General features: G+C 36.8%; 1 protein-coding gene and 1 long non-coding RNA gene across 4 annotated transcripts in view; one reads left to right on the forward strand and one right to left on the reverse strand.

Moving 5' to 3' along the window:
- The window catches only part of LOC149081649 (uncharacterized), a 558,055-nt gene that overhangs the window by 230,127 nt on the left and 315,391 nt on the right, over nucleotides 1-12,537 (reverse strand). The window lies entirely within an intron of this gene.
- Nucleotides 5,980-12,537, forward strand: part of LOC149081650 (uncharacterized) — a 265,111-nt gene continuing 258,553 nt past the window's right edge. Inside the window, exon 1 of the long non-coding RNA XR_016193325.1 lies at nucleotides 5,980-6,199. This is a non-coding gene — a long non-coding RNA (uncharacterized LOC149081650). The remainder of the gene's footprint in view (nucleotides 6,200-12,537) is intronic.

Below are 12,537 nucleotides of genomic sequence, written 5' to 3' on the forward strand. Positions count from 1 at the left end.
TCAGTATGTTACGGAGATTACTATTTTAGCAAAAATGTAAAAAATTGTCTACTAAATACACTTATCTTTTTTACTCATAAATGTTTTTCATAAAAATCTATTGACATTTAGGACTCTATACATACTGGATGTTCCAAAGCAAAAATTTTTTATTCATTTGAAAATAGTGGACATGATATATGTAGTTTTCACAGAAGTAAACAAAATATGTAGGATTTCTTTCTCCAATAAGAGAAATGTTATTGACAGAATAGTTACTTTCTGTTATCTACAGAGGCGCTTTAATTTTGTCTGTTTACACAGTATAGGACAGAGGTCGGCAAACCGCGGCTCGTGAGACACATACGGCTCTTTAGCCCCTTGAATGTGGCTCTTCCACAAAATACCACGTGCGGGAGCACAAAAATTCCAGGTTTTTGCAAAATCATGGTTAGACACGCATTTTGGCCATTTTATTCTCGCTCCCTCCCCTCCCAAGTGAGTCATCTTTTTGACGGTTTTTTGCAGAAAAACAGAGTTAAACCCTGACACTGATGTCACTTCCGCGACCTATCAAAACTGGATTTTGGGTCGAAACTGGGGAGTTCGGGAAAAAGTTGTCGAAAACGAGGGTTTTTTTCCTAAGGTACTATAGATAGACGCAAAAGACGAGTCTCCTCACAGAACATGAAGGGGGGGGGGGCATACAATGTTTTTCATACTGAGGAACGTCAACCTCTACCCTGCCAGATCGTATAAGACGATGCTCCTGGGCCACCACCTCTCATGGCGATTCTCCCGTGGCCACCTCTCTCCATCCAACATCGGTCAACGCTGCTAGGAGCCATCCACCAGGGGCCACACCTCTGAAGACGACACTCCTGGGCCATCACCTCTCATGACGACTCTCTCGTGGCGACCTCTCTCCATCTGCATCCAACATCGTTCATCGCTGCTGATGCAATCTACCAGGAGCGACCATCCGAAGGCGATGCTCCTGGGGCCTTTGTCCCACAAGACGGCCCTTGGGCTTTCATCGACGACGTCCTCCGTCTAACATCTCGACGAACGAGCTTACAGTGAAACCGTCTTCCACACATTTCCCAGAGAAGGGAGCCAGATATCCGTAAGACAACAAGTAAAATAATAACTTAATAAACAGTTTATTAAGTTAATTTTAGGTAGCATTGTAGAGTGAAAGAAGATGTAGTGTCGAGGATTGAAAAAGGTATGTTGAGATGGTTTGGATATATCGAGAGGATGAACAAAAGGAAATAGACGAAACATGCATACAAGACGAGTGTGCATGGGAGAGTTGGAAGGGGCCGACCTCAGCGAACGTACCTCAATCAGATCGAGGACGTTTTTAGCAAACGCCAGATTAGGAGCACCTTAATTAAGTTAATAACAATGTACCTACCTATATAGTTTAACTTTGAAAAATTTGGCTCTCAAAAGAAATTTCAATCGTTGTACTGTTGATATTTGGCTCTGTTGACTAACGTGTTTGCCGACCACTGGTATAGGACATTGATTCACATGCACAGGAAAGAAATGCAGAATTTCTGCTGCTCGCGGAGCAGGAACGGGTATCTAAAGTGGCCATGCGACTTGTATTTTACGGGACATTCCCATAATTTTTGTCATCCCAATTTTTATCCAAGGTGTCCTGCAAGATATAACTCGGCCTTTATCTCATCAACCGTTCATCGTAGAGGTATGGTTCTAATTTAAAAAATGTTCAAATTGTGTTCAGGAATGTATCAGTTTCGAGTGCGAAACTTACAATGTGTCATAAAATAAGAAATCTGTTTTTTTTTATCAGTCTCTATGTATTCCATCTCCCAATTGGCAAGTTGTTGCCCTATCTTCTGGAGGCCAGCAAAAGAAAAAAAAATACACGTTTTTCTACGTGCAATATTTGCTGATATGTTTGAATTCCAAAATCGGAAAAAACCAAGAAAGGACGGCATAAATCATTTTCCATTTGTTTATGTTGTTTTTTAAGCTTTCTCACATTTTTTTCTCATTTTTAAATTCAAACATCTCAGCAAATATCGTCCTTAGAAACGTGGATTTTCTTTTTTTTTTGCTGGCCTCCAAAAGATGGGGCAACAACTTTTCAATTGGGAGTTAGAAGATAGAGAGATCGTATAAAAATTTAGATTTCTCATTTTATGACACGCTGCATCTTCACCCTCGAAGCTTGTACAGAGTGGTTTTTGAACACATTTTGATCAATTTTTGTATTAGAATCATACCTCTACGACGAGCGATGATTAAAGGCTGAATACGGACTTACAGGACACTCTGTATAAAACGTCCAGTTTTATCTTATTTTCAACGAGGGGGAAAAAATGTGAATTTCTTGAATCTTTTTGGTGTTTTTTCGCAATTGGCGATTTTTCAGCAATTCTAGCGGTAGTTGGAAACTTGACCTGCCTTTGAAAAAATGTTTTGGCAAAAAAGTGGCAACTTTGCTTGCATTTGTCGATTTTTTTTGGTGATACAACATGGGCCTGGATCTCCCGTATTAGAATGAAAAAAATATGGTCAGTTTAGGTGTTTGTTATAAGCCTAGTTAAGCTGCGTGTATTGATAGTAATCACTAGAACTGGGGGGCAGTGATGAATTTTCTTCCTTGTAATCTTCATCTCCACAAATAACCAGTCTTTCGATGAATCTTGTATTGACAAGTGGAGAGGACGTTTCTACTATATGCACTAGAACACTTTTCGCGGGACGAACGGAACCCCTTGGCGGACCGTATCTGTCTCACGGGCAGGAGGTCTTGCACCCTTGGTGTGGGACTATAAAATTTATTTAAATACCAACTGACTAAAAGCTCCGGGGTCACTACAGCGCTACTTGGCAATGGTAAATGCAACTACAGTATTCAAAAATGAATTTTTTTTGTTTTGTTTTTGAAACTCTTCTTTCTGTGCATTTATGAGAAAAAAAATCTTACTTTTCCCGTTATCGAATTTTTATTTTTCCTTTTTCTCTTTTTTCACAATATAAAGGGTATCAAAATTCTTCTGTGACAAATGTTTATCATAAAAAATGTTAGAGAAAAATTCTTAGAAGTACAGTGTATCTTAATTTCTTATATATACCCACTAAATAAACATTAATAGAAGAGAAATGATTGGTTTTCAAGACCGAACTAATAAGTTACAATACGGAAATGTATTTACCTTTTTTCGGTGTGCAGTGGAGAAACTAGCCTGAGACTACGCATGCGAATTTTATTTGTTAAATAAGAATTTAAGAGAGATGTCGCTTTTTATATTACTTTACCAAAAAAAACGACTTATATAGTTTTTTTTTTTTGCAAAAAGTTATTTTCTGCGGTAAATATCAGTTTGCTCGTTGTGATATCGAATAACAAGATCTCTCTCGGAAATAAAATTTTCTCATTTCCACAAAAATCCATCCTTGTGTTGTGTTCTGTCGAAAATAACTCCCTTTGCGTTAAAAAATGAATATTTTTTCGACATAAATATAGTTTCTCACCGAAATAATAATAAGAGACTTGTTCGGCAACAAATATAAGTATAGATACGCATATACGTATACTCATATACTTATGTACATCGTTTTCATTTTTCTTGAACGTTTTCTCCCAAACATCATTAAGTTTTGATAGTGAAAAACGATAACGGTTTTACTTTTAGATTCCGTTACGGACAAAAACGACATATTCAATATGTCATATGTTCCATTTAGTACTCATATGTAGGCTTGTTGCTATATTGATCTTGAAATATGAATATATTCTTTTTCCTGTAAATCGTCTTATTGTTTTTTGTTTTTTTTGTGCAAGAGGATTAATGATTTCTGCACGAAAACGAACCATTTATTCCAACCTTCCCAAAAGAAAAAAAAATCGACAGATAAGATTTTAATTATATATATTAATATTATATAACACGCGGAAAGGAATTCCAATGTTTTTTAACGTATTAAATCCACGGGTTATACGCAAGAAAATACGACACTTACATACATACGATACTCACGATGCTTACACATGTTACGGTAAATGAAAAATGTGATAAATCGGAGATAATGCATAATCACCGATCGTCTCGATGAGTTTCATAAATTTTACAATGTTTATCACTTTTACCGGCGACTATGCATAATACTCAGGTGTCGTTGGTAAATTTGATAAATACTGCAAAAAATTATCACTCTTAGCGGAGATTATTTACAATCTCCAAGCGTTTTGCTAGTAAATTTCATAAATATTTATACATATCGGTGTTTTACCAGTCATTATACATAATATCCTGATGAGTATAATACAATATGCATAATATTTTACATCGGGATACGTTTGTAAAATTTGTAAAATGTGAGTTCATTATATAGAGGTTCCCATTGTAGAATTCATCATATAAGAGTAGTTGATATTCGAGGATGTTCGAAAAACATTTGTGGATCACAAATACAGTCATCTAAATACAGCCGAATACCGTTATAACGAACGCCAAGAGAGAAGGACGCCGGAGGAATCACTTCGTTCAAACGAAATTTCGTTATAAAGGAATTCCAAGTTGCCTAGCACTGTTCCTATGTAAACTTATTTGGGGGATTAGAAAAGTGTTCGTTAAAACGAGATTTTCGCTATAACGGTATTCGTTAAAACGGGATTCGACTGTAATTAATCTTATCACGGCAATGGGACGGATTCACCATATTTACCAATAGGAAATTATGCGATTATGGCTTAACTGACAAATGCCGAATTTAGTACGATTTACACTGAAGTGCCAAAAGTCATGGGACCTCCTTTTACCCGGCGAAGTGCAGCAATATTAAGAGGTAGGTATCCCATGACTTTTGGCACTTCAGTGTATCATGTAATGACACTAGGGTATTACGCCGCTAAATATAATGAGATTTATCAAACTTTCCAAATGGTCGATGATTATACATAATTACCACTTTTACCGTGACACATAGGGTGTCCCATAAATTCGAAAATAGTTTAAAAATTGCGAGAATTTGTTTCTTTGAATGTGGTTTGCGAAAAAAAAGGGATTTTCTGTTTTGATACAGAAAAACTATTAGGTATGTTTTTTGTCGATAGAAGACGCGGCAAGAAAGCAAATCATCACTGGTAATATGCAAATCAGAGTCTTATAAATATTAAATCTAAAATACCATTCATGGTGCATGATTAGAAGCTGATTTGTGAATTTCCTGTTACTGGCGCTCACATACGATTTTGATTGTGATGTTGACATTGATGGATAAAGCACTGCTGATGAAGTTGATTTACATCAGCCACACGAATCATTGGTTGAAGCTTTACGGACGTTTCGGACACAAAGTAGAAAGGTTCAGGTTCAATCAGTCTCCTGTGTGATGGTTTTCCTAATTTAGCTAAGTTTTAGCTAAATTTTCTTTCCGTAACAAAAAAAACAAAACGAATCGCATTTCGTCAATATACCTTTTTTAAACAAACCGCATTGAAAATATACCAGTTCCTTCAATTTCTATGAATTTTTAAACTATTTAAAACACATGGGATGTACTGTATATATGTCTCAAAAAATTCTGCCGCAATTTGAAACGTAACGTGCATTTAGAACGAGTTCGACAAATAATGAAAATAATCCTCAGTAAAATATCTTTAACATGGGATCACGAAGTGAGGAAAATCATCCAGACAAACGGCTTATTTGATTACAATTAATTATGCATTGTAGTTTAAGCAGGTATCTCCTTTTAATTACGAAGTAGTCCAATCGCGAATCAATTCATTCTGAAATTACGACAGAGTTAAACTTCAAAGGAGAGAAAACACAGATCCAAACGAAATTGAGAGTAGCACAAACAGGAAACATTTTTCCCTTTCTTGGGGAAAACCCGTCGGAATTCGGGAAAAATTCGAGGGAAAAACTTTTTTCCAGTATTTTTATTTTCCGGGGAAAATAAACACACAAACCGCGCGAACTCTCGTATTATTCTCTCCAGCTTTATCCGGCAGCGGGAACCTTTAGATTCTTCGTATGAAATGTGCGAGTGTATTTTTATTTACATTGTTATTTGTGTAATCGTATTCACAGAGTATTAATTTCGTTTGTTTCGTCGTGTACAGAAAAGACGGGGTTGAATTTGTGTTGTGAGTGTATTTATTCCTCATAAACATGACAGAAACATTTGTATGTATTCATCTGGGGGATGCACGTGGCTGCATTGCACATGGGTAAGTCCTTCAATGTATATTTATTTATCGATAAATTTGAAAATTCGTAATTCTATTCGCAGAAAATTTCAACTCTGCTAAATGAGTTGATAAAAACAATTACATTCCCGATTTTTTTTTTAAAAATTGCTACTAGTTTTGTTGATTAAAAGACAGAAAAAACATTAAAATTTAACCACTTATTTGGTCGTGTTGCTCTCTTTCAGAAAGTAACATATAATAATTTTTATATTTTTCAAATAAAGGCATTGCATATTTTGAGCTCTTTTCGGCATTTATGCGTCTAAGCAATGCCTAAACATTCGATTATTACTTGTGAGATGTTCATGCAATTTCTATAATTACCAGCAGAATGGCTCGAAAGTACACGTCTCCTATTTCTTGACAAACTAAACAAGAACGATTTTTGACCCTAGCATTTTAGAAGAAAATACCCATGTGTGGAGAAGACATATTGCTGCGCATTTCTCAGCAGTGATAGAAAAGTAAATTGGCAAACAATAAATGACATTTTTAGACTATTCAAATCTATGTAAATCATGTTAATTCGGTGTTTCCTGAAGTGCAACATCCCATATATATTTAAGTTCTCACAATATTTAATCTTTTTTCGACATGTAATAACTTTTTAAGGGATAAACCTCTCATTTACTTAATAAATAACCCCTCAAAAATATGCTTCTCTGGATATTTCATTACTTGGCAATTAATGAGTTAACATCACAATTTCAGAGAAACAGACCATAAAAATCTATAATAAAATTGTAATTTTGAACTGGAATTTTTAGAGTTGGTTAACCCATCTGTTTGTTTTAATATTTTGAAATATGCGGAAATTATTGCTGGAGTTTATACAATGAATAAACGTGTCCATAACGATATCGAAATGTGTCTAAACACGGTGTAGATATAAACCGAAATTTTTTCTGTTTCATATATTAGTGCATTTGAAACTTTTAAGCAAATGTAATCCATCACGACAAAGATCTTTGGATTCGAGGCAACCTTTTGATGAAATGAGGGTAGATGAAAGGGCGCCTGAACAAAGTTTAAAAAAAATCAGCCATTTTACATAGAAAGGTGCAGTTTGTACTAAAATAATTATCATGGCCTAGACTTTTTTCTTTGATAAACTAATAAAAAAAGTAGTTGAGTTCTGTGAGTGAAAACTTCACTCAAAGATGACGCTCTATCACGAAAAACTCGAAATCATGTCCACCTGTTTTTCCATATTTAACACTCCTTGGTTTCTTTTTTTTGGAGATATATCAAAGACAAAGGTTAAGCCACACGTGGAACCAACATCGACGAGTTGAAGACGGGAACCATGGAAATGATTGAGGCTCTTCAAAGTCGATCTTAACAAATACGTGGGAGGTGTGTGTGGAGAGTCTTCCCCTCTCTATGCTATCTTCTTACTAGGAGGAGCGCCACTCGATACTGCTCAGTCAGAATCAAATGGTGCGTAATACGCACTGCGTAGCTGGTGAATCTATAGCAGGGGTTCACAACCTCCGGCGCGGCAGTGAAAAGTGTTAGGGTGGAAAATTATCAATATACAGAGTACTATAAGTCTTGGGCTGACCATATTCCCTTCGTACAGGAAATCGGTATCCATAGGGAGTACCGCAAATTATCGGGAAAAAAAATTGTCAGTGGGAAGTAACGTTGCCACTTTTTTACAGTCAAAACTTTTCAAATGCAAGTAACGTTGCCAATTACGCCAAGAATTGTCAAAAGCCACTAAAGGTGCCAATTATAGCCAAAAAAATTGTCAAAGACATTAATTCATAAGTCATGAAAATAATCTTAATTCTTGGTTTCAAAAATTCAAATAAGTCTCGAAGAAAATAAGGGGGGGGGGGGAACTTGTGGCATTTGATGAAAAAGTTGGAAGGACAAAGTTACTGGAATGTCCTGTAGGACACAGGTCATAAGGTCACCTCGTATATACAAGTTTCTGGCCCACGACAGGCAAAATTATCGCATATTTGACCAGCGGACTGAAAACTTACGCACCCCTGATCTACGATTTCCCTTAACAACAAATAAGTGAATATTGTCAATCATTCCTTTTTTCTTTAAATTTTGATTTCGATTTTTTGGAAATTTAATCATAAATATTAAGTAAATTCTTGGCTGTAATTGGCAACTTTACTTGCATAGGATGGATATACATAGCCATATACATAGCTCGGACTTTTATGGCATATTTTTGGTATTTTCAAGCGATCGGTCGGTTATATTTTAGGAATTTTAAAATCGGTCATATGTTTTGGTTATTCTATCACCAAAAATTTCCATCCGTAGACATTTACTTATACACTTACAATGTTGTTGTTTTTTTTCGGAATTTCTTTTGTATTCCCAGTGGCCACTTTTTTGTTCTAGGAGGATCCTTTACTGCTATATTTCTGAATGGTATGCCAAGCACTTACGAAACATGTTCAGACACTCGAAATATTCGCATTCAATGCATTTTCATCGTGCCTAAAAACATGGAATTTTTGTCAGAAGGGACTAACACAAACAAAAATTAACACTGTCACCCGGGGCAAGAAGGTACTCCACTCCCTCCCACTTTCCCCAAAGTTGCGGCCATGCCTAAAACTGTAAAAATATTAAAGCACTTACACTTCACTCACAATTAAAGGCAGGCACATGCAAATTGATGGCAGCATTAACTTCACACAAAACGCTAAGTATGTACGCAGATGGTTAGGTATATCAGGCAGGGCCGCCGCTGTGGTGGTCGAGTGGTCATAATGACAGATTTATTTTCGAAACATGTCAGACGGTATCTGGTAAAACCCAGTGTGATTCTAGGACATACTAAAGTGCAGTTGTTGTGCATAAAGTAGGTGTGGTTTCCATTTGAATCTGGTGAGAGAATTTTAATTAAAATGATAAATTGGTTAATTTTTTTTTGTTTATTTTATAATTTAATAAGGTATTAAGCAATAACTGAGAAAAAGAGGCAAGGATTGCCCAATTACAGAGATGAACAAGAGAAGAGAAATACAAAAACACAAATACAACAAAATACAAAAAAAAAAAAAAACGAGTGGAACAAAAGAAATACATACGGAAAAGCATAATAACATGAATATTCAATACTCACATATAACTTTTAAGAAATTCTCTTATAGTTGAATTGAACATATCGGGTTTCACATCGCACTGATTGTAGATATTGCACATCTCAAAAATAGGGGCCCGTCGTAAAATATTTGTTATGGTTTAGGGAGGCGAAAAGTCCGCCGAACATGCCTATTTCCAAATAAAATGCCCAACCAGGTGGCTGAGAAGAGATTCCCATAAAAAAATATGGATGCCGAATTATATATCTCTAAACTTATCCACAACACAGCAACCTAATAAGAGCTTTAAAAACCAATAGTGTTATAATAATAGTAATAGTTAATAGTAATATAAATATACTGCTCGTATAAAAAATTATGGTTGACTCATTTGAGTATGGATATCTCCTCGATTTTTCCCAGTGTGCATCACATTTCTCATATTTCTCTTTAAACGTGACAATTGCGTTAGAATTTCCGACACCCAGGAGGTAAGATATTGCATTTATTCACAACGCTCTAAGAGAAAATTTTCTTGTGCTAAACGACGCAACCTAGAATTGTCCCTTACCAATCGATACTGATGACCTCTTGTGGAAACAGTTGATTGACTATGTATTAATAAGTCATGCTAAATCCATGCCTTGAAAATTTTATGTTTCGATCATTTCCCTCTCCCCCGACATCTGCGCTCTTCCAAATATAAAGATTTTCAAGTCCCTCTTCATAGCTTGAGCCTTGCGCGCGGGCAAGAGCACGGGTAGCTTTCCTGTGCACCCTCTCGACAAAATCAATGTCCCTCTGTTGGTATGATGTCCAAAATTTAACGTCATACTCCAGTTCAAGACGAACTTAGCCGCAGAAAAGTGAAAGGATCCCCATATGCACATCAAAATGTGGAAGCCCGATTGCAGAATCAGGTAAGGCCCGGTAAACTGTTTATGACCAGGCTCCGTCATCGAAGTGAATTTAGCTCAGTGTGGCCCGAACGATTTGGTTATGCCGTGAAAAAAGTCCCCCCCCCCCCCCCATCCAGCCAAGCTCTCCCAACATGGTACGAGATATAAAATCAAAAAGAGGATGGCAGCACCAGCAAGAACACGAAACAGAGGAACAAGTCTGACAACATAAATTCGTTATAGGCACACATGCACTAGGAACCGGCATGTGCCGATTCGTTAGAAATTTTGCAGAGGAATGTGTACGAGGAATGCGTATTCGGCACGAAATTTCGCAATTGTTGCAAAACCGCGTATTGCATTCCAGGCCCAAGAGTAGCATTCGATTGTTATAACATTCATTAAATTTTGACTGTTGAATTTCGTTTATTATCTCGAAATTCCACACTGTTGATTTCAACAATTGCATAAAACAAACGTATAAAAGGAGCTACCCGTCTAGACACGGTCTGGAGACTTCTTGTGTGAAGCCCGGGGCAGTTGAAATTGTGCATGTAGAGAGTAGCGAAAGTTTTCCTTTTTTTTTGCGATGCATTCTGACAGTAAAGTTTTGATTGAAAGTAAAGTTCATGAAGAGCAGCTTCGGTTCTGACATCGCATTCAGCATGTACACGATGCAGATGCTCCGTGAACAAAGCTGTAATGTTCGTATGATCTCTCGTATTCGAGATGTATTCGCAAGGGTTTAAACAGTTCAACTTACTAATCTCCTGTGTTAATTTGAAGAAATTTGGATGAACACTAGTCTGAGAGTAAGTCCTCTTAAACTCGGGCCGAGAAATACCTATTTGTAAGATACGCTGCCTTGCTTCGAGGGTCTCAAAGAATTATGACAATTAAGAAAGACGTTTGAGTTGCTTTTGATTTATAACATTTGCGAAAAATTATTTCATTCATAACAAAAAAGTGAATTGTTTTTCAATGTTTTGTAGTCGTGCGGAAATTTTGACGGACACGCAGCAACGTGAGTAGCCGGGTTCGATCTCCGCTGGCGGCACAGTGGTGGTCAACTGAATAAATTCAATACATTCGTTTTCTAACTTCGAGTTGTGAATGCGATCGGGCAGAATTTCAAACACGATAAAGTACTTACATGAATTTCCTGTGGTTTTTCCAATGTCAAAATGTAAGTTCGAGCCGATCTCGCATTTAAAAAATTCTCTCCACAGCGGGCAATGAGGCCTAAAATATATAAAATACTCGCGCATGACACAACGAGCAAAAAAAAAAATTACTTGTCAAGTTGGTTGCTGCCGAGTCCGGAAGGCAGATGGCAGTACTTGACAAGCAACTTATAACACGCATTTTTCAGAAACAAACTTTATGTTAGCTTCCCAAAACATTCACGGATATTCTCTTCCTCCTAACCAGATCGTGGCCTGCCGCTCTGTCTCAATGAAGAGAAAAAAGCCGGTGGTTGAAGAAGACCTGGGTGATGTTGAAAAATGTGCATGTATGAGATTGTGAACCTAAAGTAAAGTATGTTTCTGAGTAATGCATTTTTTTGTTATTGTGCTGCCATCAATTTTGAATGTGCAATGATTGAATATTTGCACCGTTGCAGGCCTGTTGCACATAACTCTGACATCATAAATGCGTTAGCGCCACACATACACTCGCACAGCACTTTCCGGCATGCACCAATTCGTTTGAAATTCTCCAGCGGAATGGTTACGAGCTGCGTGTACGGTTTAGTAGTAATAGTCTTCAATTGCAGTCGAGTTCCTACGTAATGAAGTTCAATGCGTGATTTTTCTATTAAGTTGTATAGAATTATGCCAATCGGGCCCCATAACTTAGAGATATATGCAGTATCTCTTGTATGTTATTGCCCCCGTTCATTTGTCATCGCATGACTGCACTCCATACAGATATGTTCTTGAATGGCGATGTGTATGGGAATATTTAAAAAAATTGATAAATTTTGTGAAATACCGTTATAGCGAAAATCTCGTTTTAACGAACACTTTTCTAATCCCCCAAATAAGTTTATATAGGAACAATGCTAGGCAACCTGGAATTCCTTTATAACGAAATTTCGTTATAACGAAGTGATTCCTCCGGTCTCGTGGCGTTCATTGTAACGGGATTTGACTGTATATTTATAGAAAAATATTTATGGTTGTTGAACAGCTTCACGATTTACCCCAACATTTTTACCGTATTACTCTTTAAACGTGTCATTTGTGTTAGAATTTACTACCCCGAAGGTGAGCTATTCCATTTATTAACAACCCTATTGGAGAAAAATCCCCTGTGACACCACAACCTAGAATTATCCCTTACCAATCGATACTGG

Source organism: Pholcus phalangioides, unplaced genomic scaffold (genome assembly GCF_987345545.1).
Source record: "Pholcus phalangioides strain wild (caught in Gottingen) unplaced genomic scaffold, Ppha-v1.0 ptg000009l_1, whole genome shotgun sequence".
In the NCBI taxonomy this organism is placed as follows: domain Eukaryota; kingdom Metazoa; phylum Arthropoda; class Arachnida; order Araneae; family Pholcidae; genus Pholcus; species Pholcus phalangioides.